General features: G+C 41.5%; 1 pseudogene; it reads left to right on the top strand.

Moving 5' to 3' along the window:
* The window catches only part of LOC141075924 (uncharacterized), a 294,351-nt pseudogene that overhangs the window by 81,490 nt on the left and 194,953 nt on the right, over positions 1–17,908 (top strand).

Here is a 17,908-nt window from a genome sequence, read left to right as displayed (position 1 = left end):
AGAGCGGAGCCGTGTGTGTACGAGATGTACAGAGCGGAGCCGCGTGTGTACGAGGTGTACGGAGCGGAGCCGCGTGTGTGCGAGGTGTACGGAGCGGAGCCGCGTGTGTGCGAGGTGTACGGAGCGGAGCCGCGTGTGTGCGAGGTGTACGGAGCGGAGCCGCGTGTGTGCGAGGTGTACGGAGCGGAGCCGCGTGTGTACGAGGTGTACGGAGCGGAGCCGCGTGTGTACGAGGTGTACGGAGCGGAGCCCTGTGTGTACGAGGTGTACGGAGCGGAGCCGCGTGTGTACGAGGTGTACGGAGCGGAGCCGCGTGTGTACGAGGTGTACGGAGCGGAGCCGCGTGTGTACGAGGTGTACGGAGCGGAGCCGCGTGTGTACGAGGTGTACGGAGCGGAGCCGCGTGTGTACGAGGTGTACGGAGCGGAGCAGCGTGTGTACGAGGTGTACGGAGCGGAGCCGCGTGTGTGCGAGGTGTACGGAGCGGAGCCCTGTGTGTACGAGGTGTACGGAGCGGAGCCGCGTGTGTACGAGGTGTACGGAGCGGAGCCGCGTGTGTACGAGGTGTACGGAGCGGAGCCGCGTGTGTACGAGGTGTACGGAGCGGAGCCGCGTGTGTACGAGGTGTACGGAGCGGAGCCGCGTGTGTGCGAGGTGTACGGAGCGGAGCCGCGTGTGTGCGAGGTGTACGGAGCGGAGCCGCGTGTGTGCGAGGTGTACGGAGCGGAGCCCTGTGTGTACGAGGTGTACGGAGCGGAGCCGTGTGTACGAGGTGTACGGAGCGGAGCCGTGTGTGTACGAGGTGTACGGAGTGGAGCCGTGTGTACGAGGTGAAATGTTTTAGACTCAAATTTTTCTATTTCACAGAGAGTAAAATGGAGCCACAATTTACACAGAAATTTCTCCCAAACCTGAGGTCAGGAATGACTGCACACGGCCGGGCTCCAATGCGGAGAGTCACTGTTTTGCTTTTTGGAGCACTAATTTGGCAGTCCTCGCTTGTGGGGGCCAGTTGTAAAGCCCCCGATGTTCGTGGACAACGTACGACCCCCTAAAGTTACCCCATTTCAGACTCTGTACCCATCAGGGAAGTCATCTATGGGTGTAATGGGCATTTTTATCTTACAGGTGTCACTGATTTCTTTACTACTTGCTGTATAGATATTACATGTGTTTCGAGGTGCAGCGAGTGGTTCAGCTCAAGGACATCTGAGTGGGCTCCTAACCAGATGTTATGATGGTGCCTCACATGCCTTGTCAGTGCCTCTCTTCTCACTATGGTCACTGCAGCTTCTCAGTGGGTCGACCTCCCAGGGCTGTGGGGTACTCGGTACCGGGCCCTATGAGCTTCAATGGGAGATGTCACGGCAGCTGAGACCCGGCCCGTGGCCCTGGGCGCCCATTGTAAAAGGAGTTGTTGCAGTGTGCTTAGAGTGATGAAAGTTTATGAGTGATTCGTGACGCCACCTGTGGTGTTCGGCAATAGAGATGTAAGCCGACGCTGCAGACAGATCCTCTGGGACAGATGGTGTGGTGCAGCAGTGATGTTATAGCCCTCCACAGGCAGGGCTGTAGTCCCAGGGCAGTGTAGAGACGCGTTGCAGGAATGGTGCAGTGTAGGCACAGGGATGCAGCGGTGCCAGGTGTGTGTGACGCGGGAATGAGTGGAGGACACCAGGGCATGTTGTTCCAAAGCTTTACTCACAGTCTGTTGTACAAACAGGTGCCTGCCTCCATGCCGTGTCCTCCGGGTCAGGGACTCAGTCAACCTCCAGGCCAGATGGAATACTCCTTTCCAACACTCCGCCCACCTGTACCTTTCTGAACGTCTCCTCTTATAGCGCCTTTAAATGAAGTACTGCGAGTACTGAGTTACACTGGAGTTCCTCCTGTCCGATATTCTTATGAACTCTACTTGTACGGCAGACAGCTGTAGCCTGCTTCGGGGACTCCTTGCTACTAAGTCCCGGCTCACTATCCAATTGCTGTTGTGCCCCCAAGTCTTGTGTGGGAATAAAGCGGTCACTCCTTCTATTCCTCCGGTGTCTGCTGCAGGACCATTAGTGTTGTGAGTTCATTCTCCCCTTCACCTTTGATGTCTGATGAACTCCCTCTGCTGGTGAAGAGAGGTAGTGAAATTGATTGGGATGGGAAGAACCTGTCATCTGAACAGGCGGAGTGTGATTGGATATCTGGAATTTCTGAGTGGATATAAGGCAGCCGACGCCCTGCAGGGTTGCTGGTGATCCTTTCTGCTCTGAGCTCTTGCATCCAGTTTTAGTTCCTGTCTACTAAAAGCTAAGTTTTTGCCCTGCTATTATTCCATGAGATTTTGTCTGGTTTCCTTAGTGTTTATATTCTGCCAGTCCTGGTTGGGACTGGCTGAATTCCATTTTTGTCTCTGATCAGTTTATCTCTTTGCTCTGTTTTCAGAATATACCTGAGTGCTGATATAGTGGTTTTGAAGTCTAGCGACTTCAGGGCCTTTTTCCCTATCAGACAGTTGGGACATTTTTGGTAGGGTTTTTTGCGGATTGCAGCCAGCATCTTTTCTGTCCTGTCCTATCTAGTTAGTTGGGCCCCATCATTTGCTCAGCCTGTCTTTCTGTCTGTGTTTGTGTTTTCATCTGTATTTCACCGACAATACATGTTGGGGCCTGTCTATTGCTTTGGGGTCTGTTCTGGGGCAGTTTAGATTTCCCCTTTCCTTCTTTAGGCTTATGTAGTTCTCCGGCTGTGACGAGGGGTCTAGGGCACCGTAGGAACCCCCCACGGCTACTGTTAGTTGTGGTGTATAGGATCAGGGGTCTGCAATCCGATAGCTATCAACCTCCCCGGTTTTCTGGACTTAGCTTGTATTTTTGTTTTCTCCTCCTCCGGTGACTCATTCATAATAGAATCACCAGCCATACCGCAGATTCTAGGGTACTCAATAGCAGGAAAGAATTGTAAAAAAAAAAAAAAAAGTGTCAGAATTTTTTTTTTGTGTATATTTTTTCCTCAATTTCTCTTGAGGCCGTAGGGGGAATTTTTTCTCAATGGAGATTAAGCAATTGTCTGATCGTGTGGAGCAGCTTACTGCTGAAGTGCGGGGAATTTCCACCTATCTTGCTCATTCACATGCTGCTGAACCAAAGATCCCTACTCCTGATGTGTTTTTTGGGGATCGGTCTAAATTTCTGAATTGTAAGAATAATTGTAAATTATTTTTTGCCTTGAAGCCTAACTCATCGGGGAACTCCGCGCAGCAGGTTAAAATTGTCATCTCTTTGCTGCGCGGCGATCCCCAGGATTGGGCGTTTTCTTTGAAACCTGATCATCCTATTCTGACTGATGTGAACACATTTTTTCAGGCCTTGGGGTTGTTGTATGATGAACCTAATGCTATTGATCAGGCTGAAAAGGCCCTGTTGGCATTGAGCCAGGGTCAGGATTCTGCAGAGTTGTACTGTCAAAAATTCCGAAAGTGGGCGGTCCTCACTACCTGGAATGATGGTGCCTTGGCAGCTCTCTTTCGAAAGGGTTTGTCAGAAACCGTAAAAGATACTATGGTGGGATTTCCTGTTCCTTCTGGTCTTGACGATTCTATGTCATTAGCCATTCAGGTTGATCGGCGTTTGCGTGAACGCAAAACTGCACGAGAGGTGTTGCCACCTGTTGAACAAATATCTGAACCTATGCAATGTGATAGAGTTTTGTCTAGGGCGCAATGTCAGGAGGTCAGAAGGCATAATAAGCTGTGTTTTTTCTGTGGAGATGCCTCTCATATTATTTCTGTCTGCCCTAAATGAGAGAAACGTTTTGCACACACATTTGCTGTGGGTGGTGTTCAACCTAAGTTTCTTCTGGCAATTACTCTGATCTGCTCCCTGTCCACATTTTCCGCTAAGGCTTTTGTGGATTCGGGAGCAGCTCTGAACCTGATGGACTTGGATTTTGCTAAACATTGTGGGTTTCCTATGACACCTCTGCGGATGCCTATCCCTTTGAGGGGGATTGATGCTACTCCTTTGGCGAAGAATAAACCTCAGTTTTGGTCCCAGGTCGTAATGCGGGTCGCCCCAGACCATCAAGAAAATTGCAGATTTTTGGTGTTGCATAATTTGCATGATACCCTCATTCTGGGGTTTCCCTGGTTGCAAATCCATAATCCAGTTTTGGATTGGAAATCTTTATCTCTGGTGAGTTGGGGTTGTAGGTGTGCCCTTAGTGACGCTCCTGTTTTCTCCACCTCTCCCCAGTCGCATAATGTTCCTGACTATTTGGCTGATTTTTATGATGTATTTAGTGAGAATGAGTCTGCGTCTTTGCCTCCTCATAGGAGTTATGACTGTGCAATTGAGCTGAGCCCTGGGTGTAAATTTCCCAAGGGTCGACTTTTCAATTTATCAGTACCCGAGCACGAGGCTATGCGATCCTATATTAAGGAGTCGTTGGAGAAGGGTCATATTAGACCATCCTCTTCACCCTTAGGTGCTGGGGGTTTTTTTGTGGCCAAGAAAGATGGTTCATTAAGGCCTTGTATTGACTATCGTTCCCTCAACAAAATTACTGTTAAATATCAGTATCCGTTACCCCTGATTTCTGATCTATTCGCCAGAGTTAAAGGTGCTTGCTGGTTTACCAAGCTTGACCTCAGGGGGGTGTATAATCTTATTCGCATTAAGCAGGGGGATGAATGGAAGATGGCATTTAATACTCCGGAGGGACATTTTGAGTACCTGGTGATGCCTTTTGGGCTCACTAATGCCCCTTCTGTCTTCCAGTGCTTCATGAATGATATTTTCCGAGACTTTGTGGATAAATTTTTGATCATCTATCTGGATGATATTTTGATCTTTTCCAAGGATTGGGACTCTCATGTGGAACATGTTCGGACTGTGTTCCGGATTTTGAGGGAGAATTCCCTTTATGTCAAGGGATCGAAATGCCTTTTTGGTGTACAGAGGATTTCATTTTTGGGATTTATTTTGTCTCCGTCAACTATTGAAATGGACCCGGCCAAGGTACAGGCCATTTATGATTGGGTTCAGCCCACTTCTTTGAAGGCCCTCCAGAAGTTTTTGGGTTTTGCTAATTTTTATCGTAAATTTATAGCTAATTTTTCTGGTATTGCCAAACCATTGACTGATTTGACTAAGAAGGGGGCTGATGTGCTGAATTGGTCTCCGGAGGCTGTTTCTTCTTTTCAGGAGCTGAAGCGAAGGTTCACTTCTGCTCCGGTTTTGCGGCAACCTGATGTCTCACTCCCGTTTCAGGTAGAGGTGGACGCTTCTGAGATTGGTGCAGGAGCTGTTTTGTCCCAAAAAGATCCTGTAACATCTAAAATGAATCCCTGTGCTTTCTTTTCCCAAAAGTTCTCCCCATCCGAACGTAACTATGATGTGGGGAATCGGGAACTGTTAGCCATGAAATGGGCATTTGGGGAGTGGAGACATTGGTTGGAGGGAGCTAAACATCAAGTCGTGGTCCTTACTGACCACAAGAATTTGATTTACCTGGAGTCGGCCAAACGCTTGAATCCTAGACAGGCTAGGTGGGCCTTGTTTTTCACACGTTTTGATTTTGTGGTCTCTTTTCTTCCGGGTACTAAGAATGTCAAGGCAGACGCTCTCTCTAGGAGTTTCTTTGCTGATTCTCCGATTGTGACCAAGCCTGCTACCATCTTAGGTGAGGGGGTAGTTCTTTCTGCCATCTCGCCCGATTTGAGACGTGTTCTGGAAGAGTTTCAGGAGGACAAACCTGAGCGTTGTCCCATTGGAAAATTGTATGTTTCTGACCAGTGGAGAAAGAGAGTGATGTCTGAGGTTCATTGCTCCGCATTGGCTGGTCATTCAGGTATTTTTGGTACTAGAAATTTGGTGAGTCGGTCTTTTTGGTGGCCCGCCTTGTCTCGTGATGTCAGGAATTTTGTGTAGTCCTGTGGGACTTGCTCCCGGTCTAAACCTTGTTCTCGCTGTAGTGGGTTGTTGATGCCTTTGCCGGTGCCCCGGAGGCCATGGACCCATATTTCAATGGATTTTATCTCTGATATGCCTGTTTCTCAGAGAATGACTGTTATTTGGGTGATTTGTGATAGATTCTCTAAGATGGTCCATCTTGTACCACTCCTTAAGTTGCCACCTTCTCCAGAGTTGGTGCCCTTGTTTTTGCAACAGGTGGTTCGCTTGCACGGGATTCCTGAGAACATTGTATCTGACAGAGGAGTTCAGTTTGTTTCTAGATTTTGGACGACTTTCTGTTCCAAGCTGGGAATTCAGTTGTCCTTCTCCTCTGCGTTTCACACTCAGACCAATGGGCAGACAGAGAGAACAAACCAGACTTTGGAGTCGTATTTGAGATGTTTTATTTCTGCTGATCAGGATGATTGGGTTTCATTTTTGACCTTGGCCGAATTTGCTTTAAATAATAGAGCTAGTTCTGCCACTTTGATGTCACCTTTTTTTTGTAACTTTGGGTTTCATCCTCGATTCTCTTCAGGGCAGGTGGAGTCTTCTGCCTACCCAGGTGTTGACACTGTGGTGGAGAGAATGCACCAGATCTGGGACCAAGTGGTGGATAAGTTGTCTCTCTCCCAGAAAAAGGCCCAGCGGTTTTCCAACCGGCATAGGACCATTGCTACTAAGTCCCGGCTCACTATCCAGTTGCTGTTGTGCCCCCAAGTCTTGTGTGGGAATAAAGCAGTCACTCCTTCTATTCCTCCGGTGTCTGCTGCAGGACCATTAGTATCCATGCAACCTCGGGGACCGGGCCCCGGCCTTGCGCTTAGAACTTCTAGGAAGGGTTCTCTTCTAACCCACGTCCTCTGTTCTCTTTTACTCCTCACGTTCCGTACTAATCTTTCTTTCTATGGAAAATCAGGCTTTCAGTCTATGTTGCTCTCTGTCTCTTCCTTTCCCGTGCCAGCAGACCCAGGTCACTGGGATATGCTGCAGCACTTCCATCCATCTATCCCTCTCTCCGGGGATCTTCTTCTCTTTCCTTACTCAACAACTGACTCCTCTCCCAAACTCTCCCCGCTCTCTCTAATGTAAACTAAACTCCACCCAGCACGTTTCGTGTTCCAAGCAGGGAGCCACCAATGGGTGCTTTGCTACACTCCAAGCAGGGAGCCGCCGAAGGTGCTTTGCTACACTACTTTGTGGTGTGGGGTGCAGGTGTTGGAGTGTGGTCAGGAGTTTCCACCTTACCTGAATGGTGGGGTACCACACCTCAGGAGGAGGTGCAGTACCTCTGTGGCGGCTGAGCCTCAGGAGCGCCACATCAGCATGTTGTTTCCTTGTAGCCTTAGGGAGATTGGCCAGTCTGTACAGGAATTTAACCCTGCTGTGTCCTTCACAGATTAGGTTCCCCAGCCTATCCCATGCTGGCAGGTCCTATATTAGGCAGCTCCACCATCCGCCCTCTGCTTGATGTTGATTCCTAGGCAGTTCACTTTGCCTGTTGTACCTCACACTCGAGTCTCTGACCCACCAATCAGCTGAGGTAGTCTTGGGGACTACCCTGGAGTAGTTCCTGGTGTCTACCGGCTGTCCAGCCTATCCTCTGCACCAGTAGCTCTAGTGAAGTCCTGGTGGACACCTAGTTAGACCTCTTTAGAGTAAGCCTGGCCGATGGTGCAGTGGGTCCACATCCACCAATGTTACACCAAGTAACTGTGCACACCTCACAACTTTTGAAGCACAGAAAGAGGCACAGATCATGCGACGCGCATAGCAGCAAATTTTGGCATCACCCTAATCCACGGCCATTTACCACTGCTTTCTCCCCCGGCAGGAGGAGTTGTCAGAGGGACACTGGTAGTGAGGAAAATTCAGCAGACGCCTGAGACTGCAGGGTGTAGACCCAAATCCGGGACTGACTGCTGTATCCGGGACAGTTGGGACTAGAGATGAGCAGGTGGCTTCATGGGTCTCTGGTCCAGCGTGCGTGGGACCTGGGGATTATTTTTTGTGCCGTCATTCACAGTCGGAGCCTCCAGAACGTTCTCCTCTTTATGTAGCGTCACTATACGACACCCGGCTTATTTGTGTCTGTAAGGCCGTGTTCACACACTGCAAAAATAGGGTGTTTTTGTTTTCTGCAGGATCCGCACCATCTACAATAACAATCTTCTCCCCCTTATTTGATGTGTTCTTGGTGCAGAGGTGAAGCTGCGGTTATAATGCGCTTTTTAGAGGACAGAAAAGCTTTGATTCTGCACTTAATAAAGTTTCTGCAGTTTTTTACCTGCGATTTTAGACACATAGAAGAGAAGAAAAAGGCCCAAATCGGCACAGATCAGCCGCGTCCTTGGGCGCACAGTGGGCGCCTTTTATGGTAAAGTAGTTTTTATTAAAGATTTATTTACATAAATGGGGTAAAGAAAAAGGGGCGACAGATTATAAATACCCAGTAATACAGACAAGAACCAAACAACAGCATAAAAAAGAAATGTAAAGTCATGAAAGAGAGAGGCAGAATAAAGGGGAGAAAGGGTTAAGGAGGAGACTGGGGAAGGAAAAATAGGGTTTGTTAACCCCTTAGAGACCTTGCCCTTTTTCGTTTTTGCGTTTCTGTTTTTCGCCCCCCTTCTTCCCACAGCCATAACTTTTTATGTTTCCGTCAGTATGGCCATGTGAGGGCTTGTTTGTTGCTGGACAAGTTGTGCTTTGGAACGACATCATTGGTTTCACCATATCGTGTACTCAAAAATGGGAAAAAAATTCCAAGGGCGGTGAAATTGCAAACAAAGTGTAACGCCACAACTTTTTTTGGATTTTCTTTTTACCATATTCACCAAATGCTAAGACTGCCCTGCCATTATGATTCTCCAAGTCATTACAAAGTCAGACACCAAACATGTCTCAGTTCTGTTGTATTTAAGTGGTAAAAAAATCCAAAAATTGTTGGAAAAAAATTGCTCCATTTTCATGATCTTGGGTTGGGTGAGGGCTTATTGTTTGCGTGCCGAGCTGATGTTTTTATTGATCCCATTTTGGTGCAGATACGATCTTTTCATCATCCATTATTGCATTTTAATTCAATGTCGCGGTGACCAAAAAACCTTAATTCTGGCATTCTGACTTTTTTTCTCACTACGCCGTCTAGTGATCGGGTTGTTCCTTTCTTTATGGATAGATCGGGCGATTCTGAACACGGCGATACCAAACTTGTGTATGTTTTATTTTTCTTTTGTTTTATTTTGAATGGTGCGAAAGGGGGGGGGATTTGAACTGTTATATTTTTTTATTTTTTTAATATTTTTAAAAACATTTTTTTACTTTTGGCCTGCTTCAATAGTTTCCATAACTCTGCAAAGGAATACGTGGATTTCATCCGCGCTGCCCAAATGATGAACTTCCAGAATGTTAATAACGTTTGATAGTGGTTTATTCTACGCGTTTCAAGGTTTTTTGAACCTCTTCTTCAGGAAATACCACATGACGCATACATAGGTGGTGCATTAAGTACACACAGATTTAAAAAAATGAGCTCCAGTCAGATGACAGATGTGAAAGTTCATAGTTAGCAGAAAGTATAAATATTCATAGTAAGAGTTAGAAGCTGTTCTTATATTCACATGTCTATTATAATTCCACAGGTTGGTGAACAAAAGGAAAAAAATAAGGAAAAATAAAAAACACATATATACTGAGCAAGAAAAGCAAATCTCGGACACGAACTCCTAGAGATCTGCCTCAGCTTCCTCCAGCTCTGCCGCCCGACAATCAGACCACTCGGCTATACTAACAAGCTCCTGCAAGCGGATCCGATGTGGAAGAGACATAGGATGAAATAAACCATTAGATAAACATTAAATTGTAAGGATCTAAATTTTAATCAATTAAAAATAAATGTTTTATTAATAAAAAAATAATATACATTTTTTTTAAATCTCAGGTTCGGCTTATTAGGCCAGAGTCACACTAGCGATTAAATCGGACGAATGCAATGCGATAAAAAATCGCATTGCATTCGTCCCAATGTTATTCTATGGAGCAGCTCCCATCATGCGATTTTTGATGAGATCCGATCCTCGGACCGAGACAATCGCAGCATGTTGCGATTGTCACCGATTTTCAGATCGGATTCGACAATGCAAGTCTATGGGGGCGAGAAAAAATGGGACTAAAAACGGACTAGATATGTGACTTGCGATAAAATCGTACCCGGTGTCCTTTACCAAAAGCCGGCAATTCTTCCAATACAGTAAAATCACAGAGACCGGTTAAATAAAGAATGAATAGATCTAGACACACATATATATATATATACATGTCATAGAGACACATTTCTATATATATATACACACATACATGTCATAGAGACACATTTATATATATATACACACATACATGTCATAGAGACACATTTCTATATATATATATACACACATGTCATAGAGACACATTTATATATATATATATATATATACACATACATGTCATAGAGACACATTTATATATATATATACACACATACATGTCATAGAGACACATTTATATATATATATACACACATACATGTCATAGAGACACATTTCTATATATATATATATACACACATACATGTCATAGAGACACATTTATATATATATACACACATACATGTCATAGAGACACATTTATATATATATATATACATACATGTCATAGAGACACATTTATATATATATATACACACATACATGTCATAGAGACACATTTATATATATATATATACACACATACATGTCATAGAGACACATTTATATATATATATACACACATACATGTCATAGAGACACATTTATATATATATATACACACATACATGTCATAGAGACACATTTATATATATATATACACATACATGTCATAGAGACACATTTCTATATATATATACACACATACATGTCATAGAGACACATTTATATATATATATACACACATACATGTCATAGAGACACATTTATATATATATATACACACATACATGTCATAGAGACACATTTATATATATATATATACACACATACATGTCATAGAGACACATTTCTATATATATATACACACATACATGTCATAGAGACACATTTATATATATATACACACATACATGTCATAGAGACACATTTCTATATATATATACACACACACATGTCATAGAGACACATTTATATATATATATATACACATACATGTCATAGAGACACATTTATATATATATATACACACATACATGTCATAGAGACACATTTATATATATATATATACACACATACATGTCATAGAGACACATTTCTATATATATATACACACATACATGTCATAGAGACACATTTATATATATATACACACATACATGTCATAGAGACACATTTCTATATATATATACACACACATGTCATAGAGACACATTTATATATATATATATACACACATACATGTCATAGAGACACATTTATATATATATATACACACATACATGTCATAGAGACACATTTATATATATATATATACACACATACATGTCATAGAGACACATTTATATATATATATATATATACACACATACATGTCATAGAGACACATTTATATATATATATACACACATACATGTCATAGAGACACATTTATATATATATATATACATACATGTCATAGAGACACATTTATATATATATATACACACATACATGTCATAGAGACACATTTATATATATATATATATATATACACACATACATGTCATAGAGACACATTTATATATATATATACACACATACATGTCATAGAGACACATTTATATATATATATACACACATACATGTCATAGAGACACATTTATATATATATATATACACACATACATGTCATAGAGACACATTTCTATATATATATACACACATACATGTCATAGAGACACATTTATATATATATACACACATACATGTCATAGAGACACATTTCTATATATATATATACACACATGTCATAGAGACACATTTATATATATATATATATATACACATACATGTCATAGAGACACATTTATATATATATATACACACATACATGTCATAGAGACACATTTATATATATATATACACACATACATGTCATAGAGACACATTTCTATATATATATATATACACACATACATGTCATAGAGACACATTTATATATATATACACACATACATGTCATAGAGACACATTTATATATATATATATACATACATGTCATAGAGACACATTTATATATATATATACACACATACATGTCATAGAGACACATTTATATATATATATATACACACATACATGTCATAGAGACACATTTATATATATATATACACACATACATGTCATAGAGACACATTTATATATATATATACACATACATGTCATAGAGACACATTTCTATATATATATACACACATACATGTCATAGAGACACATTTATATATATATATACACACATACATGTCATAGAGACACATTTATATATATATATACACACATACATGTCATAGAGACACATTTATATATATATATATACACACATACATGTCATAGAGACACATTTCTATATATATATACACACATACATGTCATAGAGACACATTTATATATATATACACACATACATGTCATAGAGACACATTTCTATATATATATACACACACACATGTCATAGAGACACATTTATATATATATATATACACATACATGTCATAGAGACACATTTATATATATATATACACACATACATGTCATAGAGACACATTTATATATATATACACACATACATGTCATAGAGACACATTTCTATATATATATACACACATACATGTCATAGAGACACATTTCTATATATATATACACACACATGTCATAGAGACACATTTATATATATATATATACACACATACATGTCATAGAGACACATTTATATATATATATACACACATACATGTCATAGAGACACATTTATATATATATATATACACACATACATGTCATAGAGACACATTTATATATATATATATACATACATGTCATAGAGACACATTTATATATATATACACACATACATGTCATAGAGACACATTTATATATATATATATACACACATACATGTCATAGAGACACATTTATATATATATACACACATACATGTCATAGAGACACATTTCTATATATATATACACACATACATGTCATAGAGACACATTTATATATATATATATACACACATACATGTCATAGAGACACATTTATATATATATACACACATACATGTCATAGAGACACATTTCTATATATATATACACACATACATGTCATAGAGACACATTTATATATATATATATACACACATACATGTCATAGAGACACATTTATATATATATACACACATACATGTCATAGAGACACATTTCTATATATTTTTGTAATTCATACAGTTCTTCATAGCAGTATAGCTGATGAAACATTTGCCGGCTTTTGGATAATCATTCTCCTGCCCGGCATGAAATGACACATGGATTACATATAGTTAACCATTTCATTTCATGTTTTTTTTGTTATGTCTATCACTATTAATTAGATGAGGGTTTGTGGGTAAAATTATGGAGTTGTAGGGGTTAATTTAAGGGGTTAATTCGTTGTATGAAACTGCAGGGACTCCCGCTGACGTCACTGAGGCTGCAGGGAGTCCCCGTAATTTAATACAATGAATTAACCCCTTAAATTAACCCCTACAACTCCATAATTTTACCCACAAACCCTCATCTAATTAATAGTGATAGACATAACAAAAACACATGAAATGAAATGGTTAACTATATGTAATCCATGTGTCATTTCATGTCAGGTAGGAGAATGATTATCCAAAAGCCGGCAAATGTTTCTGCGGCTATTCTGCTAAGATGAACTGTATGAATTACAAAAATATATATAAATGTGTCTCTATGACATGTATGTGTATATATATATATATATATATATATATATATATATATATATATATATATGTGTCTAGATCTATTCATTCTTTGTGTTGGGAAACCTGTCATTGGGCTCCATTATATGTCCATTTTGCTATCCTGCGAGAAAATCTCGCCAGACGGATGTCAATCAGATGCTTACATGTGATTAAAATCGCATCAATGAAGATAAATCGCATCAACAACGGATCACTGGTTAAGATACCTTTGTGCGATTTCGGACCTTTAAAATCGGACCGTTTTTTCAATCGTTGTGTGTGACTCCAGCCTTATAAAAAAAAAGGGAATCACTCATCTGTCAAAGCTCAGTGGCGGAGTGGGAAGGACGATGTGCTCCACACCCGCAATATTACGCTCAGGATCGCACCGCAGGAGGAGCACACGGCGCTTCTCCCAATACCACACGGCTGTTACATCTCCCGCACAGAGTCAGATTATACAGCGACCGGTGTAAGTCACATCCCAAAGTTTAAAAACTCACTCCTTCAGCAGCGTTATTAACACCACCTGAGGATAGCAAATCATGTCAGAGGATGATTTCTTTAGGACAAAGGAATGATTGGTTCTATATAAATATTTCTGAGAGGAATATTAACAAACTTAGAAAAATATATATATATACCAGTAATCATTTATATAATTGTACTGGGGTCCACAGACAGTCCGGAAAGAGGAGAGGGTTAATGCTCTGTAGAACTACTATTTCTCTGAGTGGAGATAGAATAGAAAAAATTGATAAAACAGTGTTTAGGGCTTTCCCTTACCCGCTCTGCGGGAAAAAGAGAGAGTGACGCTATATTAGTAATTATGGTGTAAAATGTATCAGGAAGGACCAAGAACACCTAACAAGGGGGACAAATACTTACTTGGCGTTACTCATCCCATTTTCTAACCGCAGCACCATCGGTTTAATCCTATTACTGTGGAGCGCTTATACTTAGAAAGTCTCTAAATTTAAAGGGCTTACTAGTCATAAAGGAGTATGATGGAAATAATTATATTAAAAACACATTAAAAATACTTCCCTTATAAAACATGAATAAGATCTTTTATAACAATTAAATAATCATCAGGTATTTCATGGTGAAATTCCTTATAAACTCCCATAGAAAAATAAATATCAAAGGACATCCATAAATATCAAAAAAATATAAATAAATGCATATAACAACCTCCATTAGTAAATTAAATAAAAACCTCTGTGATCTCATGAAGACCCTGTGGTTTGAGGCTTCTTAATTTATAGATCCAATATACCTGTTTCCTGTTTAATTTCAGAATCCTATTTGGAATATGAGCAGGGATATGATCAATAGGAATAATTTGTAACTTATTAAAATCTTTATTATGAACTAAGGTATAATGTCTCGTAAGACCATGGGTAAGAAGTAGAGATGAGCGACTTTGCCTTTTTTCAGGTCGAGTCGGGTTTCACGAAACCCGACTTTCGCAAAAGTCGGGTCGAACGAAATCGGCCGATTATTGTGAAAAATCGAAGGCCGACTGAAACACGAGACCCAATGTAAGTCAATGGGGAAGAAAAGTTAGCAAGGAGTGGAGGACAGGAAACACACCTACAGTGCCCATTTTAATGCCAAAAACATCAATTCTTATTCCTTAAGCTTGTCAACCTTAATTTACTTTATAGTAATAGTTAGGCATTGAAAACTGGGGGTTATTTGGCTAAAGTTGTGGGGGGGTAGTGCTGGCTCCAGATTTTCGTGGGCCCAGGGCCAAAGAGTGTCACTGGGCTCCTTTAACACATGACACAATTCATGATCCTTTGATACGGCAGAGAAATAGCGGTATAGTACAATGAAAAATACTTCACTTCTTACATCACATGACTGATATCCATTTTAAATTCTCCAATAGCTCCAAAAACAGACAGTATATTCCTCCATACAGTATTATGGCCACCGCATAGTGCGTCATACAGAGTAATGAGGCCCATATATTTCTCCATACAGGATCATTGGTCCCATATAATGTTCGATACAGTATATGATGAGCTCCACATAATGCTACAGTATATGTTGTTCACCATGGATGAAGCTCCAGTGTCTTATGGGCCCAAATAATGCTCCATATATAATGGGCCCCATTTCTAATGCTCCAGTGTATAATGGGCCCTGTAAATGCTGCTCCAGTGACTGATGTCCACCTTTGGAATGCTCCAGTGTATAGTGGGCCCCAGATATCATTCTCCAGAGTATAGTGCTCCCCAAAAATTGCTCCCAACCTTTAAAACAATTAAATAAGTCTCCTCGCTAGGGAATCCCTGTACTCAGAACTCCTCGTCGTCCCCATCTTCCATCTCTCTGCACTTGGACTGTTTAGGCAGAGGGCGTACAGACGTGATGTCATCGCGCTCTTTGACCAGAATGTCACTGTCAGGAAAAGTGTTTGGTTTCCGGGGGCAATATGGTTGCAAAGCTGAACCTTAAAGGAATGTCCAGAAGGGCACCACCAGGAGTGGAGCCTGCGGCTTAATTGGACTCAACACGGGCAACCTCAACCATGCCATCCACAAAAAAGCTGCACAGATTGCAAGCTTAATTCCGTTAACGAACGAGACTCAGGCATGCCCCCGCGTCCGCGTCCAGCTTACTAGAGGGACACGCAAGGCTCTGGCACGCGAGATCGGCTAATAACAGGTCTGTCATGCCCTTACATGTCCGGGGCTGCACGCGTGCTACAATGAAAGGACCAGCGTGTATCGCTTACCGGTGCGGATAACACGCTGAACCCCGTTAGTGATGGGGATCTGGGATTACAATTCTTCCCCACAAACAAGCATTTCCCAGTAAGTGCAGGTCAACCGTAATTCCAGAATTAGGCCTAAACGGCATTCCAGAAAGAATGTGAAAAAATTAAGTGCCCAAACCACAGGTGCTGTAGCTTGCTTAACAGCTGGGCTCCTCTGCTGAGTACCACACAGTTCTTACATAAACAGGCGGCATAGCTTGGTTCACGGGTGGCCAACTCTGCTGAGTAGCATACACAGTTACTAGGCCCAAAGTATTAAGTGGTGTAAATGCAGTCAAAAAATGGTTCTTTCATAAACAGGCGGCATAGCTCGGTTCACGGGTGGGCTCCTCTTCTGAGTAGCAGACACAGTTACTAGGCCCAAAGGGATTTTCAGGACAATATGCGGTAAAAAATTATTAGAAAAACGAAAAAAGTGGTTGGTACCGTGTTAGCCAGTAGAAAAAAAAATAACAGAAGCATACAGTCTAGATCACGTGAAGTCATTATTGCCCTCTACTCCTCTTTGGTCAGACCTCATCTGGAATATTGTGTCCAGTTTTGGGCACCACATTTTAAAAAAGACATCAACAAACTGGAGCAAGTTCAGAAAAGAGCGACCAGAATGGTGACCGGTCTGCAAACCCTGTCTTATGAGGAAAGGTTGCAGGATTTGGGAATGTTTAGTTTGCAAAAGAGAAGACTGAGAGGAGACTTAATTGCTGTCTACAAATATCTAAAGGGCTGTCACATTGTAGAAGGATCAACTTTATTCTCATTTGCACAAGGAAAGACTAGAAGCAATGGGATGAAACTGAATGGGAGGAGACACAGATTAGATATTAGAAAAAACTTTTTGACAGTTAGAGTGATCAATGAGTGGAACAGGCTGCCACGAGAAGTGGTGAGTTCTCCTTCAATGGAAGTCTTCAAACAGAGGCTGGACAGACATCTGACTGGGATGATTTAGCGAATCCTACTTTGAGCAGGGGGTTGGACCAGATGGCCCAGGAGGTCCCTTCCAACTCTACGATTCTATGATTCTATGATTCTATATATAAAGTGCTCTCAGTGAGAGAAACAAAATATGAATCTTGTGGGTATGATACCTTTTAATGGCTGATAAATAATAGTGAATGTTGTTACAAAGCAAGCTTTCGGGACTGCTTATGTCCCTTCATCAGGT

This window comes from Dendrobates tinctorius, unplaced genomic scaffold (assembly GCF_039654945.1).
Source record: "Dendrobates tinctorius isolate UK_male_01 unplaced genomic scaffold, ASM3965494v1 ptg000380l, whole genome shotgun sequence".
Taxonomy (NCBI): Eukaryota; Metazoa; Chordata; class Amphibia; order Anura; family Dendrobatidae; genus Dendrobates; species Dendrobates tinctorius.
This window is presented reverse-complemented; position numbering and strand designations above follow the sequence as displayed.